Genomic DNA, 22749 nt, shown 5'->3' with positions numbered 1-22749 from the left:
GCGAGAGAATGTTTACGTAAGATGTAACTGTCGATGCGCGCGCTCTGTTACGCGAGCCTTTTTTCTAAACATTTTTCTAAAGCGACTTGTCTTAAGGGGGGGACTGGAGGGTCAGATGGCTGAAAAATCGTGCTTGTTTTTGACAATATTTTGCGATGAACTGAATAAATGTGCAAGAATGAAACTTTTAGGTATATTTATACAACATATGAAGAGTAGAAAAATTTTGTTTATTAACAAATACTCATATAAATATACGATATATATAGCTGAAATATACTCTCCTTTCTTTTTTTTTTCAAGTTGTCGTTTTTGCAGTAATATCTCGGCTCTCGGTGGTCCGATCAGAGCGAATTTCAGCTAGAAATCTTAAGGAGGCTTATCATTATCCGGTGAAGCACTATAAAAAAGAATCGAACAAAATTAACAAAATGGCAGCTATTATTAGGAAAAAATTCAAATTTTTCAGTTCTTTTACAACAAAAAAATTAATATCTCGAAATGAAATATTTTAACCCTTTAACTGCTGAGATATTAAATGATCCTCTTTGCTGAGTTATTTTTACAATTATAAAATATTTTAAATAAAATAATTTGCTGATGATCCAGATTTTCACAAATTCACATTTTTAAATTAAAAAAAAAATACCACACATTGAAAGTCCAAATCGAGTAAACTCGATCGTAGCAAGGCCGCCATTTTTTTCCACACTCGAGTTATCTCGACCGTAGCAGTTAAAGGGTTAACGGAGTTGTCCACCTGGTTCACCTGAGAGCCAGATGAACAGATATTATTGCTGTAAAATTTCAAATCGATACGAAGCTCAGTTTCGGAGAAATCACTGCAAAAAGTTGAGCAATAAAATTTCGAGAGAAACGCGTTTAAAATTTAAGTGGACGTATATTTATATGAATATTTGTTAACAAACAAAATTGTTCTACTCTTCATATGTTATATAAATATATGAAAAGTTTTCATTCTTGCACATTTATTCAGTTCGTCACAAAATATTATCAAAAAACAAGCACGATTTTTCAGTAATCTGACCCTCCAGTCCCCTTAAGCACGATCCTTTTTCAAAGGTCTTTCCTCTAAACGAGATCTTTGATGAAAGATCTTTTTCAAGCAAGATTCTTGTTTAGATCTCTTTTATAAACGAGATTTTTTTTAAACAAGATCTTTAAACATCTTCTTCAAGAACGAGAATTATACGAATTCCTTCGTATAATTAATCAATCTTCGTGATCGGAATTCGCGAGCAGCAGCATCGAACGAAGTCTCCGAATGGCCTTCCCTCGAAAGCTCACTTTCGACAGTCGCGCCGGTACTTTTACCTCGGGAGACTGGCAAATTCCAAGTACGATTCTCGCCGACCCGTGGCGATCTCGCGCGCGCAAATCGCGCGCATTCCGCGCCATTAGCGTCCCGCGCCCGGGGCGTTCGAGAGGATATCCCAGGACTTTCGCGCGCTCCTCCGCTCGCTCCGTCGTGCTCGTCCGTCGAGCGTAAAGGCATCGAGGATCCAACACAGTCGTGGTAGCGGGGAGATGCGTCGAAAGTCCTGAGGGTCTTCTCACGATGGCTCGCTCGCCGATTTCGTTGCCCGCCCACGCGCTTTCGCTCCGCGGAGATATCGCGGAATAACGATCAGACTTGGGAAACGGCGACGACGCAACTTGACATTAGAACGCTGATCTCGATTCGTGTTTTACTATCCTTCAGGGTATCCGAAGTATCTTGAAAGTGGAGAAGGGAACGATGTGTGCGAGAGAGCGAGAGCACTGTCCGCGCGTTAATTCCGCATCAAGAAATATTCAAAACAACATGACGCTGCTGCGGTACTTACGACAATATAGATATAACTATGTTATAAAATATTATTAAATATAATTATAAATTTAACATGCGGAAATTTTGATTTTATTTATAAGCGTTCTGTTTTGAATGTTCGGAGATGATTGTAATAATATGCGCAATGTTTCATTGAAATTTCATACTAATTAGTAACTAAGTAGCTTCATCGTGAAAATAAATTATTATTATAAATTATTAAATTAATGACATACGTGTTCAGCTAAGTGTACAAAATTGATTCTGTTGGAAAATTCAAACGTTTGGAGTTTTAAAATTGTGTTATATTTTTTTAATTTACCGAAAGATTTTTATTCATTTCATATCTTTTCAGAGAAGTAGCTCAAATACTATCTAATGATATGACAATTTAATTTTGAACGAATTAAAAAATATTTGCAGTCTAACAAACAGAAATTTGATATTAACTATCAAAGCAGCATTTAATTAATTTTATTCGAGACTTGTCATAACCGACAATATATAAAATAAGAATAAAAACATATATATATATATATTTAGGACAAATATGGATCCACCACTATCTGATTTATTAAGGAAAACATGCAATTGTTACAAATTGGGATTACTCATTGATCACGGGACATACACTCTAGTCCAATAAGATTTATCGATCCTTCAACGCGGTCCCACAGACTCCGATGTAATTCCGGCCATCAAAACGCTATAAACAAACACCGAGGTGGTTGATCAATGGAAGCGCCACAGCTTGGACACGCGCTCGCTGAGGAGCGACGGACGCTTTTACGATTCTCGGGTTCGACAACCCGCTGTAATGTATTCCGGTGTAACGACGGCAACAGATCCGAGCGAGCCGGCTGTCATTAATTCCGACGGATCGGAACATATCTCAGAATTATCGCCGCGACCATCGTGCAGATGTTCCCGTTACTTCCGCCTTCCCCGATCGTGGGAATGACGGACGATCGTTTGCGGCTCGATATCGAGAGTCGATCGATGAATCAATAATAACGGGCCCGCTCGCGTGTCGCGGACCTCCTAATGGCCGCGGATACAAATCGCGGATACATCCTCAATCATGCGCGATACGAATCGCGACCCCTCGCCGCGCCGCGGCGCGATGGCGGATCGCCTCCTCAGAGTCGCGACGCCGATTTCGCGCCGCGCGGAAAATTCGCCGTTTACGCCGTAATCGGCGACGCCGCGTCGCGCGTCGCGCGTCGTTCCGTTCGTAAATAAACCGCGTATCTCGGAAATCTCCCAAGAGGCAGCAGGGATAAACGGTCTTCTCGGCAAATGAATGAATCTTCTTCGAGATTTTCCCGATTATGTCGTCGCAGGCGACTCCGATGACGCGTCCGTCGGTGCTTGCGCGCGCGCGCGCGCGCGAGATGATTATCCGGCCGCGCGAAACGACGATTCGAATCATCGGACGCAGACGGGCAGTTAGCGCCGATCGTTTTTGCGATAGGAATTCCTCCGGTGAGGTAATCGGCCGCTTGTTTTCGCGGATGTTTGCCGCCGCTATGTATGCGCGCGTGCGCGCGTGTATGTGTGTGTTGCGCTCATGCGTGCGTCTCGTGCGTTCGCGAGTCCGCAGGTGCGTGTTGCAAGTTATCCCGGCGCGCTCTCGCCACGAGGGAGTCCGAACACGCCGATAATTCAGCCGCGTTGACCGCGCTCGCCGTAGATCTCCGGATCGCCATTGTTTCGCGAGAACTTTGTGTAATTCTCGTCGAGCATCGAGAGCTCCCCTTCTCCCTCCCCCCTCTCTCTCTCTCTCTCTCTTCCCCGTTTGCTCGGGCTACGAGAGGTTTCTTTCGGACCTCTTCGCCGTGACTACCACGAGCTCTTACGTAAGCTCCGCCGTAACCGGACAACGTGGTTAGTCTGTCCGAAGCAATTTACGTTTCGAGGGCCGAGGCTCTCGAGGAAATTCCGGCGCGGAGAATACGCTCGACGCTTGAGCGGTCCGTTTGCGCTTCTTTCTCCTTCTCCCTCTTTCTCCCTCTTTCTGTGCGCGTCCCGGGAAATTATAACTTCCGGCCAAGGTGAGAGAGATGTATGGGCCGCGCGCGGTAACAGCGCGGATTACCGAAGCGCATCTCTCGCTGTCGTTGCGCGCCGTCGAACAAATTGACAGTCGGAGGTCCTCCATGGTCGTGGTGCCACGTGCCAACGCGAACCCGACGCGAGGAAATGATTTTTGTGACTCGATCCACTTTCGCGCGGAAAATTGCGATCGAGAAACTCCTCCGAGCACTCCGACGGACGAACGCGAAACAAAACGGGTGTGTTCGCTTCTGATGTGAATGAATAAGCGTGTAGCGATTGTGCAAGCCGCGCGATTAGTCCTGCGATAATCACAAAGTCCCTCTCAACACCATCCGAGCGAGATTTCTCCGTTTGTTAAAACGACATTCTTTTATACAACCGTGACAAATTGTAGCGTTTCCAGAGATCGTTGTATCGCGCCGGCGGCGGACGGCGAAGGCAAGAAAAAGGGGTATCGAGTAATTACCGCAAAAAAGTTCTCGCGATGCTCGTGGATGCGAGGAAGATAATCGGGGAGATTGCACGGTAGGAACAATGAGAGAAGAAGAAAAAATACAGTGATACCCGCCGACTGCTAATTAGTCAAGAATCCGCGGATCGATCTCTCGACGCGGAGCGAGCGGTGAAAAACTCAACTGACGTCTCGCGCATAAAATAATTCTCGGAGGGAAAAATCGCACGGTGTCTGTCTCAGGGCGGGTTTACAGCGCGAGCGCTGTAATTATCCAGTCTCGTGCGCGGGTTTGAACGTTCGCTCGCGCCGACTGCCGAATGATTTATCCGCGGAAAACTTCGTCCGTCTATCGCGCGGCTCGCGTGCCTCTCGGAAAAAGGAAATCGTTTTCCCACGCGATGACGAGTGAAATTCTGCGCGCGCGCGCGCGCGCGCACGCGACTACTCGCGGGGAAGATCTGTCGCTTTTTCGCCCCGGCAACGTGGAAACGTGAGAAAGTTCTTCTACGCGTGTTACGCGTTACGTGACGGTATTCGACACAATGCTGGGACTTAACGGAAAAGCCGCGCGTCGTTTGCATTCGGCGGAAGATAAGCGCGCGCGGTTACCTCGTGTCATTAGATAACGCTTCGCTTTCACGCCGTCGTGATCCGACATTCCTCCCCCGGCATAATTTCTTGTTGCGAGACGCCCCCGTGCACATGTTCGCCCCTCTCTCTTTCTCTTTCTCTTTCTCTCTCGCTCGCTCACTCGTGAGTATCGTCGGTGATCTCGCGCGTCATTACGTCGAACGAGAAGAAAAAAGCAGAAAATGTCGCGACCTAACCCTTTGAGCGCGCGATACTTCAGAGCCGAACGATCGCTGGGAATACTTTGGCTTGTTGTAAGTCATCCGACGGAAGAGGTAACCTTTCTTGAAAAATCGGGAGGTAATGGACCGAGGAAAATGAAATCTTATTTATTACCGCAGCTAATGTACTTAAAGGAATATGAGTATAAATGAACACAAACGCCATCGGGCTGATTGCTTGCGTCGAGAGTACGAGAAATAAGTAGATTATAGAGATAAATAAATACAGATAAAATTAAATTATCGAGGGTATAAGCCGAAGAAACTTTTTATGGATTTTTTTATGGAATTTGTTCGAAATCGAAAGAAAATGATTTGACTTTGAAACGACACAAAAAATATGACATCTGTAATTCATGCGACGAGATTTTTTTTTCTGATATCTTGCAGTTTATTCACGTGTATTCGTTTATTCACAGTAATATTTGTTATATTTTGTCGACAATTGGAAGGAAAGGAAGGAAAGGTTTAGCTCGCTTGTAAAGATCTTATAAATAATTACCTGTTGCGGTATGGCATCGATACATCTCGAAGAAGGATAATAATACGTATTGACAAACAGACGAAACGTAGTCTACGTTGCTTAATTATAACATTACAAATATTTGTATAATAATTCCTGTTCTGAAAAATCCTACTGTCGGTACTTAACATATATCTGTGAACTGATGCATCGACACGTGTCGGCATCTTTGAAAAAGGTCAACGCGTTAACGCACAAGAGAGAGGGACAGCGCGAGATTTTGATCACGTCGTTTGAGGAAATATGGCTCGCGATAAGGCAGGTGTGCGCGACCGGTAAACAGGCGTTGTGCTCGCGTCGGTGGTGGTCGGTCTCTCTTAATAAAGCGCCGTGTGAATGATCGCGGGAGGCGTGCACGCAATTCATCTCGCGAGCGCAAATTCCAGCGCTGGGTTTTCATAGAGCGTGCGAGCCGCGCCTCGATTTTCATCCTTTTAACCAGACACCACGACGACCCGTTTTCTCACTGGTTACACCCGCGATCGCCCTTTTACGGACGCAGGTATGCGCATACATCGTCCAGAACTGTCTCGAGATGTTTAATCGCCCCAGTCTGGCAAAGTGTCAAGTAGCTCGATTGGGAAGTAGCTGGGTGCGACTTTCAATCGTCCTCAAAATTCGCAGCGTGACATAGAAATTAATTTAAAAATTAATTTCTATTTGAAATATTTTCTTGGATCTTGTATAGTCGATGAAAAATCGCTGTGCGACTTTGACAAGAGATTATGCGAATAAGTAAGATTGATTTTAGATTTATTTTTTTTATATATATGTATATATATTTATATTTATTTCTTCAACATATATATACATATCATTTTATTTTAATATTATTTCACGATACTGTTAATTCAATATTTTTCATTTTATATATCGATTTATCAATTGACAAATTAATGATGAGTAATTGTTTGTGTTATTATTAATATAATCACTAGTTTATATATATATATTATTTTACTTTACATAAAGGGGAAATTTTCATGTACGAAGAAAAGCGAGAGATCTGCGGAAAATCAATGCACAGGAAAAATCATCTTCGCGCAGTTTTATTTGTGCCCTCCTCGATCCACGTGGTGAAGCTGTCCCTGTTGCCGCCCATACGCATTAGACAACATCATGCATGCGTGTTAATGCACATACGCCAGTTGCGCGCGCGTGATATACGCGCTGTCGCGCCGCGAAATTTAGTGACGGTAAATAAGGTTTCACTTGGCGTCGCGATTTTTCGCCTATAATTATTACGGTTCATCCCGCCGGTCGTTCGGGATCTTTTTCGCTGAAACGCGCGCGAGAGGCCTTCCTCTTTCGAGTACCCCGGTGTACCTCGGACCTTCCTGTTTTTACTGCGGATGCGGCGTGAAAGCTTGCGCGTGGCTTTATGCGCGAGGCGTTAATCGTTCGCGATGCAGTGATGAGTCACGTTTCACCCATCCGATGGCCGATAAGTTAACGAGAAATATGTCCTGTAATTACTTTCTAACGCGCTTCGGATCTCGACGCGCGCGTCATGTGCGTGTGCGTGAGACGCGTGCGACGACGCAGAGAGCGCAGTTAAAATATTTGACGCCGCGGTCGCCAGCCGCCGATGAGAATAGGCGAAGTGCGCTCGGCTCAATTAAATTTCATTGCTTGGAAAGCTAACAGAAACAAACGTCGGACCTTCACTCGCGGTGAATGCGTCGGGTAAACCGGACTGTCACTCGGCGCGACACAATGTAAATGAAGGAACCCCGTGAAAGGGGTCGCGCGCCGGCTCTCCATCAGCCGTCTATTCTGCGCGGAAAGCGACAGCCTGCCTTTTCATAGGCGGATAGATCCTCGACGCTGATAAACGTATGAGGGAAAAAGTACTGAATAAATTATCGAGCCTCTCAGATGTGCAATCAAATGTAGGTTGAAAAAGCCAGTAAGAGCCGACGCAGGATATGCCGGCTGCGAAACCTGCCAAGTGCACAAGTGGGATAAGATACGGGCTGTCGAGTGAAACTAAAAATCAATCGGACGTTGCGAAAAGAATATATAAGTTTTTTTAATATCTGAACTAAGGAAAGCGCAGACACGTCACGTCGTGCGAATATAACTTTTCGCGCATCTATTTTCCTTAAATCTCTCGCGTTTTCCTCGTATGCGAAGAGCCCTTCCTTTCGTATATAAAAATCAAAACAATATTATAAGAAAATATATATTTATTTTTCTTATTTTATTTTATTTCTCAATAAGAATTTAATAAGAATCCAAATATATGTATATATATATATATATATATAATATATTTGGATTCTTATTATCGCGTTATTATTTTTTAACCACTGAGAGATCAGAATAACGACCGAAATATTTGATTGCTTTTCGGACGCGTCCGATAGCCCACTTCTTATTTCACTCGTGAATTTAATGAATTTGCCAGTCGACGTCTTGCGTATGGCCGTTATTGGCCTTTTTCAACCTGCATTTGCTAATAAACGTTCTCGTTTGCATGGGATGAACTACTCTCCGAGCCGAAAGTGTTCTTCTTCCATCTCTCTCTCTCTCTCTCTCTCTCTCTCTTCCTCGCGTACGACGGTCAAATAAAATTCGCGATCGTACGACTGCGTCAAGTCCCAAACGACCCACTAAATAGGGGCGAGGATACGAGTTCCCCCCTCCCCCTCCTCTCGTCTGTGTGCAGGTACGAAACGGCGAAGCTCTAATTACTCCCAGAGTAAGCTCGTATATCTCGCCGGCCGGCGGCAGGAGCTGCTCCTTCGCCTCGCCTCCATCATCCGGAACACTTTTGCGGACTGCTCGCATGTCGCGCGCGCACGTGAGGCCCCGGTGCGCGCGGTGGGCCATATCGATTAAAGTTATTGAATATCGCCATTCGGATTAATTATTGTTGCTGGCGTGGCGAGCGCGCCTCCCCCCACTCTCCGAATCGGGGACGCAAGGGGACATAAATTCCGCTCGCTCGCCTTTCTCGGCGTGCGGGGCGACCGACGATCTTTCACCGGCAGTCCTCTCTCCTCTCTTTCTCCCTTTTTTTCGCTCTTTCTCTCTCTCTTCGCTAGCCCGCCGCGCTTTTTCTTCTCTCGCATTATCGAGAGTTCCTCTCGTTATTGGGCCGGGAGAGATCCGCTTTATGGTGTTGAGGTGGTTATTCGTCGCACGTATCGCCAGGGTGAAATACATTGACACGTCGGCGAGTTCTTGTCCGCGGACGGTCGTCTGCGGGGTTTCACAGGTGAATTCTTAATTAGGAGTTTGAGCGGACGTGCGAATTTAGGTGACTCCCTAAGACTCGTATCAATGGTCGTTACTTGGAACTCGCCTCGAGTGAGGCGGATTTGAATTTAGGGCTTCCATCAGAATGTTGAATCGCGATTACGAATACAATGTTTCCAATTTTACTCGAAATTGAAATCTTTCTCACACGAGACAAACTTGAAGCAAGGACTATTAATTTGAGCCAAAGCTTTACTTCAAGCGCCATTTTACTCGAAAGGCATCCCCAAGAAAATCCCCAAGAAAATACTCAATCGAATCTGATTGAAACGTTCTCACTCGCGTGAAATCAGAAGACACTTTGAGCTGAACATTTTCTCTTACGAGTGGCAGAATTTCACGATTACTTTGAGTGAACTTTTACTTATCTCAAATATGATCTCCATTCCAATAAATAATATTCCTCTCAATATTCTTCGACGTGACTCGAACTCGAATGATTGTTCACACGCCCGGAGCGAATTCTCTGAACCCTGAAGTCAGGATCCTCCGAGAGTTACGATTCTAAACGGCCGAACTTCCACGATCCGCGGCCCGCGGCTGAGTAAACCCGCTGATTTTGAGCGAGCGATCTCAAAGAGAGCCACTCTCGAAGAGCGATCACAGCCCGACGCAAGCGCGTTCTCCAGCACCCTGGACCGGACCCGGCAACGTGTCGATGTTACGAGCGCGGGACGGTGTCGCAACGCATTGTAACCTGTCTTTATGAACGAGCGGTGCGGGTAGCGCGCGTATATGTGGGTCACACGCGATGCACGATGATTAATGCGCGTATCTCTGCGTAATCGGGTGAACTATTGCGACGGACACGTCGCGGCCGGTCCGCGTGATAAATGATCGAGCGCGTCCCCTTCTGCGCGCTTGTTGTTACGTTACGTATCGGCCGCCGCGTTTTCCTGCCGCTGCGGCCGGCCCGGCGGCTGGTTGGCGCTTCCGAGCGACTCGAAGCGTTATTATCGCGGCGCTATTAGCCGTATCTCCCGTGCAGTCGCCAGGTCGCGCGAGATCGACGCGGTCTCGTCGCGCAAAGGAGGAGAAAGGAGAGCTCGCTCGCCGGACGTCGTCGAGGCTTTTCCTACGCCGATCCGGCGAGACTCGCTCGGATAGCCGAATGGAAAGAACCAACGGCCGTCATAAATTACGGCTGTTGGTTTCTAACGAAGGTGTGTTACCCACCTACCAGGTGAATTGCGAGACAATCCTCCGCGCAGGCATGGCTCTCTCTCTCTCTCTCTCCCTCTCCCTCTCTCTCTCTCTCTCTCTCTCTCTCTCTCTCTCTCTCTCTCTCTCTCTCTCTCTCTCTCTCTTTCTCGCTCGCTCGCTCGCAAAAGCGCCGTTTCTTCGCTTCGCTTCGACGTGTCTGCGATTCCCTTTCACCTAACGGTTCCCATGCCGATATTCACGGCAGGCGGGAAGAAAGGTCTCGCCGGGGAAAAGCTGCGAAATCCACGCCACGGTGATCCTCTTTGCCCCCCGCTTTTTTACCCCGCCGCGAGTGACGGACGAACGAGTCGCGCGCGACCGCGCGATGACGAGGCGGCGCATTACTGTCGACGGATCATTAATCGCGTCGCGTCACACACACACACACACACACATACATACATACAGACGCATACACTTGACTCCCTCTATACATCTACTAAGCGTGATAACGACAAAACCTGTGTATCATCGCGCGACTTTCAGTCGGGGTGGTTCGCGAAAGTTCACGCGAGAGAGCGAATGGTTCATGGGATGAGCGAAGAGAAAAGGGGCTGCCCGAACAATAGTCGCCACCGGTAACTCTACTCGATCATGGTCGCTTGATGCATCGGGCGTGTTGGGTCGCCGCGAAGCATCCTCGAGCAGGATCTACGACGCGACGTCTTGCGTTTTCCACGGCAAAAATCGCCGCCGTGTCTCACGTTTCTGCCGGCCGGTCGGCAGCGGCGGCGGGAAAAGCAGTTCGGACGAACCGTTCCGTCCGAGGTCGTCCTGAGGCGGCGGAGTAAAGCCGCCCGTCAGTAGATTTTACACCCGCGTCCCGTCGCTCGTTGAGGCTGATTATGGCCGAGCGGATCTTCCGCGGCGCGGTGAAAGTCGCGGGGATGCGACTCGCGGAAGCCCCGGATCGGCCGCGAGGCTGTAAAATCGTTATCCTGATATTCTCCGATGGCCTCTCTCTCTCTCTCTCTCTCTTTGTCCCTCTCTGTCTATCTCTATCTGATTCTCAGTCCCGTAGCTACCGTATAGCGAGATTAAGCGCGCGACGGAGCTCATGAGACTGCGGGGTTTACGATCCCGTTTGTCCTTCTTTCCTCGACGCGGAAAGAAACCGAGGACGCGAGAAATACGCCGGGAAATAAGAAGCCGTAAATTGGATCGCGTGTTTTAATAGTGAGTCTGATTGCCGGTACTCGTTCGTACACGGCACGGACGGTCGTCTTGATTATCTGAGAACAACGTTATAATCTTAGGAAAGTTTTGTACTGAGATGTAGGCGTTTTATTGAGGAAACGTCAAAGTGGATGACGGTCTCCAAAAATGTCGGTAATGTAGAGGCGGTTATCGAAACGTCCACGTCAGATGAGTCCCGACATGATCACCATGTCTTTTTTTGTATTTGTTGTGTGCATGTGTGAATTTTATGTAAATGTGCGCCGCGTTATTTCATCACATTTAGCGAAGAAGTAATAACCTATACACACATGTGTAGACATTTTTCGGTTTGAGCAAACTCCGGAACTTTCGTATCGAGTAAATACTCGCACGAATTCTGACAGCTCGAGATGTCAATTTTGAAATTTTTTATCGCTTCCGTCACGTATCGAGCGATGGTCCGATTCATTTTTGCAAGTACTTTCATCGTGTTTGTAATTTCTACACGACGTAAACTTTGCAGGTCGGTATTTTGTCGGTACAGTTTTCAAACACGGCAATCCTATGATATGAAGAGAATATAAAAATTTCTCAGTAAACTCTTATTAAACGTCTTGCTAAATATCTTGATAGTCTTTAAAAGGAAGAAAAAAACACGTAACGCCTCTCGTCGTTTGTGATATATCAGTTACAACGAACAGAGGAGCTCGCGAGTTCCTGACTCCTGCAATTTGCCGGCAGCGCGAAGCGCAGCCGCGCGCAAAAATCGCGGCTTGTAATTACTAGCCAACAGATAGCCAACAGTACCGCTCGAACGCGCCGCGCCGGTGATCAGGTGCGCGCAGGTGCGCGCAGGTGATCGCGGCAGGCGATTCGCCTCCTGCGAATATCTCGCCGCGTTTCCGCTCGGTCATAAAATCGTCCCTCGGCGATCTCGCGCCGCGGCGACGATTCCGGGAGCCACGTCGGCAAAAGTCGCGGCTTCCTCGGGCACGGCTTTGTGAAAACCGCGATAGAAGCACCCGTGGTGAAGGGGTGATTTTCATCAAAGTGTCATTTCCGTCGCGTTCTGCGTATCTTCGGCTCCTGACGGGCGATTGTCGCGTCAGCGAGACTCGAGCTGCGATTTTTTCGCTTTTTTCACGTTTATTTATTTTTTCTCGCGAGACGACGCAACTCCTCGGCGGCGAATCGACATTCCATCGCGGGGGGGGGGGTTCTTAGAACCAGGCGCGTTCGATAACGAAGCGTCATAGTCGCGCGATAATCGCCGGTGGTCGCGACTCGTTAATTGGCGGCTCTCGGGCTCGCGGCGCGGACGCGTCCTCTCTCGTTCTGCGGATCGCCGACAGGATTACTTGGACGCCTGCCAGTCCCGATGGACGTGAACATCGTCGCCGCGGACTTTTCCCATTAAGGCAGGCACTGAGAAAGGCGGCAGGTGTCGCGAGCCGTTAAAGGAACCTTCACGCGCGCCTTTACGGCGAACAGCGCCGCGCGAAACGGTGGCTCGATCACGTCCGTACGCGGGATGCCAAGGATTTTTCGCCACCTTGGCGCGCGTCCTGTCTCATCCTAAGGGCGATTGATCGTAAATATCGGGCGGTACGGACCTTACAACCGGCGTCGGTGTAACGCGCGAAGGTGGCAATTACGCGCGTCCGATCTCACCGCTGTTTCCGTAATGGGCTTTTCGATTACGTTTGTCGTCCTCGTCGTCGTCGTCGTCGTCGTCGTCGTCGGCGGCCTTTGCCTCCTTTGGCTCCTTGCGAGAGCACGTTCTTCTCTCGCCGAGCTCTCGTGCGATATTACTTCATTGACGTTTTTTTCCTCCTCACTCCCGCGCGTAAATTGCCTGGTTTTATACGCCGGCTTTCGTTCCTTCTTTCCTTCCTTCCTTCCTTCCTTCGCCCTTTTTCTCCCGATGCCGATGCCGAGGAAATTGCACGATATTAATTTGAAATGGGCTCGGGCGCTTTAAATGGCGTTGTTTTGCACGCGCGGGTGCATGCGAGGATAATTACCGCTCTTGTAAGCAATTACACGCGCGCGCCTTGCAGGCTCTTGCGCTCTCCGCACCGACTCGTGAGTCGCATCTTCCGAGGAAGGTTAAGAGCGTGACGCTCTGGAGATTGCGGAAAAATAGCAGGCAGGCAGGAAGAGAGCGTCTATGTTTGGGAAGCCGTGTCCGTCGCCGACTCCGTCGTAAGATACCTCCTTCATCATTCCATTTTTCATATTTTACGAAGTAGCCGCGAGATTGAGGAGCGCTCTTCATCACCGTAATCACCTCGTCCTTCAGACTTATTTTTACCATCTTCTTTGCTTTTTCCAATTTATCGAGCGAGAGAGGATCTCACGTGGAACGCGTTTCGCGAGCCGGCGCGCGTCGCTGCGCTGGAACTGTCTTGCATCGGTGCGTAAAATATTGAACGTCGCAGTGAGCAAACAGCGGCAGCTCGCAGAAGCCGCCTCTCGGCGCGTACGTGGCGCGTTATTTACTTGAGGATCTCCTCCGTGAAATATCGAGCGGATCGCTCGCTTGCGAGAGGAATCGCGCATGCGAACGCGCGGTATTCTGCCCGCCAACGTTGAGACCCTCCGTAAACAAGTCGATGTTTCGCCCGCGACCGATCTCGAATCGTGCAACCTCCTCTTTGCCTGCGCGAGTCTTCATACGCGTGATACAAACTGGCGTCTTTGCGCAACTTGCGTCTCGGGTGCATTGAATGTGTGATACAAGAGACATTTTCGTAGCGTCAAGTTCAAACTACAAATATTCAAATTACAAAAGTAACTGTACAAGGTGAGGCAATAACTATTGCCATCTGGCGTATCTTGGAAACGTAAAATAAAAGTTTGTCTGACAAAAGTTGCATGGCACAAAGTCTTTATTTCACCGGAAATGGAAGAAGCCTCAATGGCGATGCATCCAAGATTAGTTAACCCTTTAACGCCTACTGGTAACTATAGTTACCGGAAACGCATTCAAGAATCCATAACTTGGTCGGAAAAGATATTTTCGTTTTCTTTGCATCGCTGTAAAGGTGAATTCTTCTTCTAAAAAATGGTATATAGATTGTATGTAGATTCGGTTTAGTCTGTTTTTAGCTGAGTTTTAATGATAACATGTTTCGTCAAATTCCAAGTAGGCATAGTTAGCAGCATTGTTACTGACAGTTAGAAGTGCACTGTAAATGAACAGATTGGTATCTGTTATAATTTTATACATTTGGAAGCTTTCTCAGATGCAAAATGTGAAATTAAAAGAATACAGAAATTCAAAAAAAAGCCAATATACATTTCTGATATTTTAAGTTCAAAAAAACTCAAATTTTATTCTCAAAACACTTATAAAAAAGTCGGGCGTTAAAGGGTTAAACAGTTGCCGCCTCACTTTGTATACGAAGTAAAAGTATAATAAAATCCAGGCGTAATGCGTTTACACCATAAACATTTCAGCGTTCAGATTTCTTATCTTTTTAATTCACACACAACTCCAACCAGAGTTTACGTGCAAGGCGTAAGAGGGCGAACCGCGAAACTTTTCTCGTTTCCCAGACGGCGAGAGGGTTGAGAAACACGCGCGGCCGCGAGCAGGGTGAGCTCAATAATCGTTCGCAGCAGTGAATTCGCCGTTAATAACGCCATCGCTCCTTTCGCAACGACACCGCTCGTCGATGCAACGTCGATGCGGCTAATGTGGCTCTCCGCTCCGGGGATGCGGTAATAATCGCGATAATAATCTCGCGAGGACGGTCGGCCAGCGTGCAGCGAATTCCGCCCTCGTTCTCCACGCCGATCGAACGAACGTGTCTATTAGAGACAGTTTCGTCTGAGTTTCGGCTCTCCTCGCGATTTTCCACTTGCGCAACGGCGATTATGTTATTACCGCGCGATTATTCCTCTTATCGGCACGTAAACAGCCATAAACGTCGCGATTGCTTCTTCCTGTGCTGCTTGCGCATCGTGGCGCGAGTGAGACGCTCGCGCGATTCGGCGATGGTACGGCGATAGCTCCGCTAGCAAGATGCCGAACAGCGTGAGCAAATGTTAGTATTCGTAGTTCTTAGACCGAGTTCTTAGTTGTTGCAACCAGCTTTCAGCGACTGGAAGTGATTTCCTTTTTACTTGATGCGCATCGCGGCGACGCCGAGCGCCGAGCGCCGAGTCTGACGAGCGTTGACAACGCGAAATTGATTGATGAGTGCAATCTCCCTTTTAAAATATTAGAACTCTTTTCCATATAATTTTGTCGTGTTTTCTGGTAGAGCAGGGATCAGATTCGGAGGCGAGAAGTGATATCTCTCCGCCCACAGCCGAAAGCATTTCTCTGAACATTCGCTTGTTGAGATTAAAAATTTCTTATTAAAATTGAGATAACCGAGCGCGATCATTTGAATAAAAGCTTCTCCTGCAAGAATTTTCTCCATTCTCCAAGCGACCGAGTTTGCTGTCTGATTTCAGGCAATGAAAATTTCAAGTATACTGACGAATTTGTTTTTCCCGTGTATGGATCCCAGTCCTTCAAATTAAAAATTAGCACATAAGAAACAGGAGGGCGATAAATTGAAGCAGAATAAGGCTACGTTTCTTTCAACTACGAAATTACTACTACAGTATTATTTATTTAAATGTGGTATTTTTTTATTTATTATGGATATCGACTATATCACTATAGTATTGTATATTACAATTATAGTATTTTTATTAGAAAATGTTCTTCGTGTATATATATATAAGGTGTACGCTTAAATATAGCAACAGCCGACGATAATCACAAGCGATCGCGATTAATCGTCAAGCAGACAAACGCGTCTCTCTCTCTCTCTCTCGAGTCTCCCAACGAAGATAAATGCATTTTCGCGCGTGCAAAAATATTCATGACATATCCGTCCGCTTATTCCGCCCGCTTCGAAAGGCCGTATTATTACTCGGGCGAGCGTGTCTCACCGCTCGAGTAGCGTTCCGTGTAAGCGCGCGCCCTCGTCCGCCCAAACGTCCCGTTGCATTTATCACTGGAAAATATCGCGAAAGGGCGCCGTGTTCCAATCACCCCCCATTGATCCCGGCCGTCTGAATTCTAACGTCGTAACGCGTCGCTACGTGGCCGCCGGCGCGCGGCCACGCCGGCGTCGATATCTCTCGAACTTTGTGTCCGGCTCGCTCTCTCGAGAAGGCGCACTCTCGCGCGCGAGTTACTTCGAGGGCCATCACTACCGAGCCGAGGTAGTCCCCGTGAAATACGCCCGTGGCCACGCTGGATCGTATATATTCGCGTCGTAAGCGCAGGCACACGCACACACACGGGGGTGGACACCCGCGAGATATACCGTGTGCTACGCGGAGAAAATTTTTATTGAATAACGTACCGCACTACGTCGCGTAAGTGGAATATATTCACGCCGAGGCTCGAATTTATATATTACAGCAATTAATTCGTCAGTTCGTTCGGATATCTTTCCGGAACTCTACGGTATGAAAATTTGTGCCATACGCGAAATTGCAGTTTACGGTAAAATATAATTGCCGTACTAAACATAAATATATAATTTCCCATATGATACCTAACAGGAAAATATTCTGCTGAGAAAAACGACTGTTTAATTTACTTTCTTTTTATTTCAATAATATTTATCTCCGACGAATATTTTCTTGATAATAGTATAGTAAAATATGGTCGCCACAAATTTCAGAAGACTTCATTTCATTGTGTCGATCGAAAGAAAAATTAGGAAACTTATACCTTATTCAGGAAATACAAATTGAATTTTTGAATGAAATATTCTCGTGTTAATTTTGCGTGTTAATTTCTTGAGTGCTAAACTTGCCAATGAATTTATCAAATGCTTGAAACGTGCGCGAGTGACATTGAGAGCAGTACGTATTGCATTTTCCTGCGCGCATCTCCAAATATCTCAAAGAAGATGAGCATATGTTAGTCGGGCAAGAGATAATATGGCGCTTTCTTCTCAGTGCACGAATGTTAATATCTCTCGAGGAAAAAGAAGAATAAACTTCACATACTCCCGCAGGTCGGTCTCCGCCGCAATCCATTCACACGCGAGTTCGCATGCTGCGAACCGCCCCGCCGTATAGCCGTCGTCGTCATTTTTCCTATTATTATAAAGCGTGCGCGCGCGCACACACACACACACACACATACACGTTATACTCACCCTCGCGTGCGCGTCGCCGCGTAGTCGTCCGCCCCCGGGTGGTTTACAGACGCTATAAGTTTTATCCGCCAAGACTCGCGCGCGCTCGTCTCTTTCCCGCCGCGCTCGGAACCCCCGCATTTCGCAGGCCCGACGGCGCGGCCGGCGCGTGTCTTCGAGGGGATGTTGCCGCGAGGACTCGGCCCGCCAAGGAGAGAGATCGCGTGTCCCTCGGCTCTCACGTGCCTTCACGCGCGCCGAAGTAAATTGATCGATGCGGCCAAGCATCGACGCCGCACCCTGCATCGTTGTCGTCGTCGTCGTCGTCGTCGTCGTCGTCGTTGTCGTCGAGATGCTGCTACGCGCGGCATCATTAACGTCGCTCCTCGCCGGCGCCCTCGAATACACTCGCGTCGCGATGGCTCTCGCGGATCGTGTCATGGTGCCGGTAATTGCAGCCGCGAGTGACGCCGATTACGCGGCGCGCCGGTGACGAAAGTCCGCAGGGTGCGAAAGGTGCGTTTGTCCGCTCGGCGATTAATTCTAATCAGCCGCACCTTGCGTCACCCACGCGCATTATCGATTACTTCTGCACCCGAGGAACATTTTAGGAACATGATTTTATATCCTTATAATGAACTGCCGAGAACCAAACTCTCGATCGAGTATAAGAAAAATAAAAGAATTGGTCGCAGAATAAAAGAAGCTAATAAAAAAATAAGATAAAGAGTGAGAGAGCTCGTAAAAGAGAAAGACAGAGAGCGAATGAGCGAGAGAGAGAGAGAGAGAGAGAGAGAGAGAGATGGGTCAAGCGGCAGTCCTTTTATTCTTGCTCTCGCCGTCGGCGTGCAGGTGCATTCTAGTTGCGACTCTAATCGCCCGCGGCGAAGGGATTAAATGCGATATTGAGGATACCGCTCGCGCGCGTCAGGGACGTTGACAAATTTCCGCGAGTGAAGGCAGACACCATCTCGGCTGGCGCATCGACAACGACGACGACGACGACGACCACGCCAGGTGAAAGCTGCGCTACGCCCACGCTTCGGCCGCATGCAGCCGCGTCCTGTCGTGGTAATTGTGCATCGCGGGAAGTGCTCGCGGCTACGCATCCTCGTCGTTGTCGTTGTCGTCGTCGTCGTCGCGGTCGCCTCGCCTACGAAACGCGGCGATGCGACGCAACAAAGTGAAGAACGCGAAGTGCATCTCGTGCGACTGCCGATCGATCGCGAAATATACGGCACGTCGCATAAATATCGCGATGTAACTTGAGAAGATAGGTGGGAGGGGGGAGGAGTGAGGGAGAAGACGATTCCTCTCGCGCGCAGCGAAAAAGCCGAAGTCATGAATAATTGGTTCTTTTTGCACGCGAGGTTTCATTTGTTGTTGCTTTGAGACAGACAGACAGACAAACAGACAGACAGATAGACAGACAGAGAGAGAGAGAGAGAGAGAGAGAGAGAGAAAGAGAGAAAGACGCGACGATTTGATAGAAAAGCTTACAGGTTGCGTTGCAAATTGCACGCGCGAACGCGCCACGCGAAAAAACCGTAAGGATCACGAGGACATCGAGATAATCGCACATCGATCGCAGATTATAATTGCAATAACTGTTAAGGATACAAATTGAAGTCACGTACGAAAGTGCGAGCGGCACGAGATAGTTATCGAAGATTGCATCCGATTATATCGCGCATCGCCGTAGAGAGGAGTAATTAGAGAGGAGTAGCTTTGCGAGTGCATTTTTGCAAGTGGCTGCTCCTACGTGCATTCGTCCTCCGGCAAAAACTTCATCTCAAATTTTCTCTCCCTCTTTCTCTCTCTCTCTCTCTCTCTCTCTCTCTCTCTCTCTCTCTCTCTCTCTCATACCAGAGAATATTAAAATGTTCATTAGGAGTTTAGTAAAGAGCACCTCAAATATCCAGAAGTAATCATAATTTTATAGTTGTATTTACCAGTGCGAATGCATTTATATGAAACTCATTAGTCGGAATTTATTAACACTATCTAATTTATTAACGCTAATTTATTAACACTAAATTAGCAGATAAATAAATAAATGAACAAGTGACAGACATTAATGGATTTATTCTACATTTGTAGTTATTAAAAATATTAAAATTAATAATATCAAAATACTTTTAGTCGTCGGCGACGAAATATTAATAACATTAATGTATCAATGATATTAGTAAAAAAATTATAACCGTCAAGTAATATCAAGTACAGAATGCATATTTCTGCGAATTATATTTTGAGGATGAAAAAATTTAATGAAATGTGCTTACGTCTCCGGGCGAGAATCCGTTAAGATTTTTTCACTCACTCCAACGTTCGGATTCACGAATCACTTGAGAGAGAGAGAGAGAGAGAGAGAGAGAGAGAGAGAGAGAGAGAGAGAGAGAGAGAGAGAGAGAGAGAGAGAGAGAGAGAGAGATCCAACCTAACCTCTACAACTGCATCCGAACCGCGCGAATGTGCCATTTACCTCGTGATCCTCGTTTCTGTTAAGGAACAAGTAGCACTCTACTATCCGCCGCCGTATTCGCGGTCGGCTTTCCGATGCGCGCGTGCGAATCGCCGGTCACACTCGCATACGCTCGCGTGTATAGATGTGTGATTCGCGTGGGTTAGGTTTGCGCATTCGTGACGAGAGGAACAGTCAGGCCAAGTAACTGTACATCACGTTCTCGACTACAAAGTGCGACGGGGGGATGGGCTCGTCTCTAAAACCTGCTTTTATCAGTTTTGCTGAGGTTTACGGTACTCTGGACAACGTCTACGCTTAGGCGTCGCCAAAGTAGGTCGGCGGGGCTGTCTGTCCATTCGTCGTGTTGAATAAAAAATGACACAGGTTAACAGTAACAAATTGTACAGATTGTTTTTGATCAATGATAAAATATTAACATTACTGTGAAGAACGAGAATAGATGAGCCGCGAAATTGTGGCTTATCGACCTCCTCCTTTCTGAATAAATTATCATATATCTATTATATATCTTGTACATTTGTACATTTTAATTAATCTTAAGCAATTTTAGTAATTAATTAAGATTATAGTATTTAGTTAGAAGGTTTTTTTAAAAGAGTCTTTGGTCGGTTTTTAAACATGCAATCCATAATTATACCAGCGATGACATATAAATAGACATGTTCGGTCTAGCTATTGGAGCGTCGCTCGTGATTTTCATTAGGTGGTTACAGTCAGAAGCTATACTTCGAAATAGTGTTACTATTAACACGTGCGATTTTCACGTGCTAAATTCTTACTGCAACTAGTGGATATAGCAAGAACGCCGAGTTCTTCTTTTTTTTTCTTCGATTTTGGTCCGGAATAGGGGTTTCCATAAGCCAGTTTTATTGGTGGGTGATTTTCTGTTTGATGTCCCAACTAGTTACTTTTATTATTATTTTATTGTTAACCCCGTGTTTTTAGAAGAAAATTTCCTAGAACACTCTCTGCGGTTATTGGAAAAAGCGATGTCTGTAACGTTCCTATCTGGGGATATGTCGTCCTTGTAGAGCTCACAACTTGTCACTGGTGGCGCTGTATTTCGTACATTTGAAAGATATATGATCCGTGTATCGAAGCGCCACATGGGCAGGATGGATCCATGACAAAAAAGTTTCTTGGCAGCTAGGTGCTCGTTAGGTGGAATATGATGCAACCTAAGCCTGGAAATCATGCATAACACATTTTCTTGGGAGATGTTCCTAGAAGAACGCTGAATATATATTGAGTTAGAAATAGGTCAATCATCGATCGATCAATCGTTATTCGATTCTCAAATTTTCCGAAAATCGATTATCTTTTCGATATCTTCAAAATCGATTCTTTCGCTCGATAACTAGATTTTACTACTAGGGGTTTTAATATTTTAACCAATCTTAAATATAAAACAAAACAAAAATTACTCAATGATAATCGATTATTCCTAAAAACAGTGGCCTTGTATTTCGAGTTTTGGCGATCGATGTTCTTTTTTTTTTTTTTTTCACGACGCTCATTTCATAACGCGTGTCTGAGAAAAGTTCGACATTCGTGAGAATTAATCATGTCTTAGACGTCGCGAAAGAGAAAAGAGGAACAGCTTCGTGCGGTGCGAAACGAAGAGAAAGTCGAGACAAAGAATTTCCTAATTTAGACGAGAGAAAAAAAAAGTTACCAATTTCTAATTCTTAATTTGCAATTTCTAAATTTGGCGTAGTTTGAGTATAATATCGATTTGTCCGATAAGTTCATAGGGAATTTCACACAAAAAAATCCGAATCGACAACCCCACAGTCAGGCATAATATTATTTCTTTCGCTTTTCTTTTCGATACATTGTTGAATAACATTACGTAGCAACTACAAAAGTATCGGCCTCTCGTAACTGTCCCCGCGCATTTATCCTACGAGAGCCCAATATATCCGCACTCTTCGAGCATATACTGCTGTAAGGGGGATTGTGTGGTCAACTCTCCCCGAGACGGAATGGCTCGATCTCGTCAGGTTCGATATCATCGTTATTGATACCGATTACTCGCATTCCGCGCGAGTAATTAATGCGGAACGATCATTCGATGCGCGAGAGAGCCGCGTCGGAAACGGCTTCTCATCCAGCACGTCGTATCTCAATCGACGGCTCTGCCCCTTTCGCCTTCGCTGATGCATTTTTCGCGCGATTATCTGTTCGCGATTATTATTTGTGCGAGACACACGGCGTAGGAATCATAGATGATAACCGGCGGCTAGAGACGAACTGCGTTCTTCGGCGATTACTAAGCGAGCTTGCTCGCTCAGGTCGAGCCTCTCTTGGCCACCTCGTGCATAAACGATCCACTGGCGTGTACACGCGTGTATTATACTTGAGGCTAGAAAGTGTAGGTTCGGCTTTGTTCTGCGCTCGTCGGGCGGGAAGCGAGCAACAAATCATATCGACACACTCGGACTCGGCGTTTTTTCATTTCGCCTCCTACGCCCTCGATCGGACATCTGTCTTCTTATCGGCGCATCTCACGATTCAATAATTCTCCGATCTCTGATCTTCATCTTCATAAGTACGATTACCGACGCGTTAATTTGCGTCCTCGCGGGCCGACGATTAATTAACGCGAGCGAGCGAAGCGACGCGGACGAGAGAATGTTCCTTACGACTTCCAAAGCGAAATCGCACAAATCTTGCGGCCGGTACCTTTTTTTTTTACGGCGCAGGTAATCAGAGCGACTTCGATTTGCCTGTGCGCAGAATACAAACCTGTCCCCCGTTG

At 46.8% G+C, this 22749-nt stretch overlaps 1 protein-coding gene across 2 annotated transcripts in view; it reads left to right on the top strand.

The window, feature by feature from the left end:
- Nucleotides 1-22749, top strand: part of LOC105181748 (PHD finger protein rhinoceros) — a 291086-nt gene that overhangs the window by 99305 nt on the left and 169032 nt on the right. The window lies entirely within an intron of this gene.

The sequence above is a fragment of the Harpegnathos saltator genome, unplaced genomic scaffold (genome assembly GCF_003227715.2).
Source record: "Harpegnathos saltator strain DR-91 unplaced genomic scaffold, Hsal_v8.6 scaffold39, whole genome shotgun sequence".
Lineage (NCBI taxonomy): Eukaryota > Metazoa > Arthropoda > Insecta > Hymenoptera > Formicidae > Harpegnathos > Harpegnathos saltator.
Note: the sequence above shows the minus strand (reverse complement) of the source record. Positions and strands in the feature narration are given on the sequence as shown.